Source organism: Sorex araneus, chromosome 3 (assembly GCF_027595985.1).
Source record: "Sorex araneus isolate mSorAra2 chromosome 3, mSorAra2.pri, whole genome shotgun sequence".
NCBI lineage: Eukaryota > Metazoa > Chordata > Mammalia > Eulipotyphla > Soricidae > Sorex > Sorex araneus.
This window is the reverse complement of record NC_073304.1, coordinates 127,963,204-127,967,579: the sequence shown is the minus strand read 5'-3', so window position 1 is coordinate 127,967,579 and position 4,376 is coordinate 127,963,204.

Here is a 4,376-nt window from a genome sequence, read left to right as displayed (position 1 = left end):
GAAGAAATATCCTTCTTTCTCGGGAAGAAACGTGGCATGGTGTCAAACATAGTGTGATGTCCATTAAGCAAACAGACCTGGTGGCGTGGGAATGGGAAATAAGGGGAAAAATTAGGTACATGGACCAGCGGGACGCTGGTGGTATCTCGAGCCGGAGCCGATATCAGCGCAAGACCTTTGGTTCCAGAAACTGCTTGCAGACACTCTACTAGACTATCAACTAAGCCAGAGCCCCACGCCGGCTGATGACGGGAAATAACCATCCTCTTCGGTTTTTTTCCCTTTGTCAGACAGCGTGGCGATTACTAAACAGTCGTGAACTCGGTGGCGCGGGGCAAGGGGGAAAAAGAAAAGTTATGTAACAAATAGCAGGACTTAATATCTCTATATTCTTAGTAATGGAGAACTATCAAATGCCTCCTTGGCAATAGGACTGTCTTTTTCTTTTTGGGGGGAAACCCCAGCAACGGTAGTGAGTTGTGTGTTGAAACATGGAATGTAATCGAGATAAGCGTAAATGAAGTGAAACTTATCACGTACAAGGGTGGGGACTGGGGAGGTGGGAGGGGGCGGCAGATATACTGGGGGGGTTGGTGATGGAAGATGGGCACTGGTGAAGGGAAGGGTGTTTGAATATTGTATAACTGACATAATCCTGAGAACTTTGTAACCCTCCACTTGGTGATTCAATAAAAAAAAAAAGAAATTAATTTTAAAATTTGTATCAAAAGCAAAAACCTGAAGGCAGATATTAATAAAACAAGACTGACAAAACACTACTGGTTGTTGAAGTCAGCAGAGCTTTCCTTTGTATATTCGAAGGATAAACAAAGTTAATATAGCATTCATTGCAATCAAAAGTAGAAATGGTGTTACAATTTGATATAACTAGTATTATTAGATCCATTTCTATATCGGGTATAAAACATGTTATTTATTTAACTATCATATACCCACATAAAAAAGAAAGCTTGGGGTTCTCCACCCAGACGAGACCCAGAGCGGCCACACACGAGTGACTCCTCTGCTCCTAAAAGACCATGATCCTAGAGGCCCACTAACTACTTTTGGCACCCAGAGGCTACTTGCAGATATGCCTATAGACTGTGAACTGAGCTGTGGCCCCATGCCGTCCCAGGAGGGGAAAGGTTTTGCTCTCTCAGACTTTCCTTTCCACGGTGGTGGCGGTGGTGGCGGCAGTGGCCACATGGCGACCACCATTTTATAGAGCCCACTAACAGGAGGTACGAGCTTGCAGTGATGCAACTTCTGGCAGAAATTTCTCTGGACGTAATTACTAAAATACCAGAAATCCAAAACTGCATAGCCTCTTCATTCTCAGAAATGGAAAACAAATTATCAAATGATGTCTTTTCAGCAGGTTTGATTGTTGGGGGGAAATTCCAAATAATAATAGTGATTTTTCTGTTGAAATACTGAACATAATCAAAGTATGAGAGAGTAAGTGAAGATCATTAGCCACACAGGTGGGGGGGATGGGAGGTATACTGGGGTTCTTGGTGGTGGAACATGTGCACTGTAGAAGGGATGGGAGTTTAATCATTGTATGACTGAGACTTAAACCCGAAAGCTTTGTAAACTTTTTCATGCTGACTCAATAAAAAAAAAAAAGAAAGAAATAAAGCTTGGTATAGTGCGTGCAAATGTGATCAGACACATCAGTTCCTCTGGGTATCAACCAGTTCCCAAAAACTAAGCTGCCTACTCTGTCTTAGCCACTCACATCAAGCCCTACCATCACTGCTCTGCTCCATGTCCCCCTCCTGAAGCTAACATTCACCTGTGTGATATATGGTAGAACCATATTTTAGGTCATCACATAGCAGTTAAGTATATCCTTTCAGAGGTTCACTGGTCCCAAAGTGGTGGAACCTTCTTTTAGGCCATCATGAAACAGCCAAGCAGATCCCTCCAGAGTTAAAATTCCTCTGGTCACTTGAGGATGGAGATGGAATATCACACTCAAGGGCTTGGTGTGAGATTCCAAGAAGCTGCCAAATTATACTACTTAGCAGTGTGGGGAGTTTAATTTTTAAAGACAAGTGCTAAAAGGGAGATGTGACAGGCCCAGTCAGTAGTCTTATGTTTTTCTCCCTTTGATCCACTGGTCTGAATCATGAATTCATGTTTTCTAGCAATCCAAAAAAACTCACACTGGGTGGTAACATCAGCTGTTGATGGAGGTTTTATACCTGCTTGTTTATTTTCCTACATTCCCTTATTTTTACTGCTTCCGATCTCAATATGGTGCCCTGCAGAAGTTAACCATCATTTCTTTTAACCTAGCCGTCAGGCCCAGTTTGTCAGAGAATCTAGCCTAAATAGTTGGCTCTTGATATCTCCATTTCAGAGATGGGAGCAATATTCATGAAATTCAGAAAAGCTGAGTAACTTTGAACTTCAAGTTTCAAGAAATATTCTTTTCACTAGGGCAATGAAGTTATAAAGATAGCATAGTATGATAATGTCTTGAGGCCTAGCCATTACTTTAGAAAACACAATAAAACACAATGGTCAAATTTAAAAATAGAACACCATTAATACATCCAGAAGGCACATAAAATCCACAAATTTATTTGAAGAGAAAAAAAAATAATTGTTATTAGGCAGAGCTCCAAAAGCAAACATTAGGATATATACTATTCTTGGCCAAAATTATTTAAATTTTGTTACATTCTCTTCCTTTCTCCCTCTTGCCTGTGCCAAATATTCCATTTCCAAAATTAAATTGGCAATGTTTAAGTATGGCAGAGAAACTTTTTCCATGAATGTTGATGAAATTTGAATCTTAAAAAAACATGCTCTAGAGGGTATGATGCTGCCAACAAGTCAACCTGTACTTTCGGGGCAAGTGCATCAGCAGTCTGATGGTGCCTTAAGGCTTCCTGACACACCCAAATTACCGCTGTGCCTTTGGCCGGACCCCAACAATTTAGGACCAAGTTTGCCAAGAAATTAAATGGCCAAAAGTTAGGTATGTGGGAGTTATGCCCACAAACCACCTCCGGCTTAGCTATACAAGCTCATTTATTGGCCTTATCTCAGAGACCCATAGATAAATCTTGAAAGAGACCAAAAGACACAGAAAATCTTGGACCTGTGTATTGCTGAACAGACTGGGGTAAGTCAGAGGGGAGCAGGTTGGCCTGAGCCTGCCCAAGCGGAGCCCCCAGCAGCCACTTGTTTCCACAATCTAAAATCATTGCCATATCCCCATTGCTTGGGAGCCTGACTCTACTGTCTCAGGACGGACCTCACCAAGATAAAATCTGCTGAAAATTTGGGTATCGGGGTTTTGTGACTGAATTCTCCAAACTTTCACCTCACAGCTTGCCCTGGGTTTATCCAGTACCTCATTGGGATCCAGCTTTATGAGTGCTAGGAACTAAAGGCAACTGAGGTTCCCAGGAGTGAATATTATTTTGGAGTCAATTAACTCCCATGTACATAGCATAGCATCAACTGTTTTCCTGTGTCTATACAAAAAGGACACTGCTAAAGAAACCATGCAAATGACATAAAGGAAAGAGAAAAACAATATAGAATTATTAGTGCCTGATGGAATTGGGTGTCCCAGTTGCACTCGGTGGTTCAATAAACCTTAAGCTCCCTTTGGGAGCAGCAAGTACAACCCAATGTTATCCAATACTGAATGACTCTTACATCCTCTGCAGCTGAGTATAGCCTTTGATAAACACAATCCAGAATCAGTGAAGTGGGCTCTTAGGAGAACAACTGGGAAGTTTATACTTGGGTATAAAATGGAGATAATTGAGAATTTAAGACTCCTATTGTAGAAGATGAACCCCACACAAAGACCAGATCTCTAGATAATGGTACACAGGACTAACCATGTTCTTACAGCACCTTTTATGTTTTATCTGAGCATCTGAACTGAATAGGCCTAACTATTCTAATAAAGCTTGATACTCAGAAATCTTTCTTTGATTCACGGAAGTCTGAATGTTTGTTCAACTTCTTAGAATTTTCATGCACGTACATCAATACAATAAATCTCTTTACATCATTTTATGCTCTAGTAGTAATAGATTATATAGACTATTCTATAACTTAATTCCCCCCTGTTAATTTGAAAACCTATAAAAAAGATCAAAGGAACAGGTAAGAAAAGGTAAGCAAATCATTTATAACAACATCAGAAAAAAATTGTTTGTTGAGTTTGTTTACTGAATTTAGCACTTGACAAGGATGAGGTGGGTGGGTTATATACAACTTGGGTTGACACAGAAATCAAATATGTTCATATATTACTTATTAGAGCATAAATAAATATTATTTCTATAAAGAAACACTGAGCCAAAGCTTTCAAAGTTACAAATGCAGAGTTTTTCTAA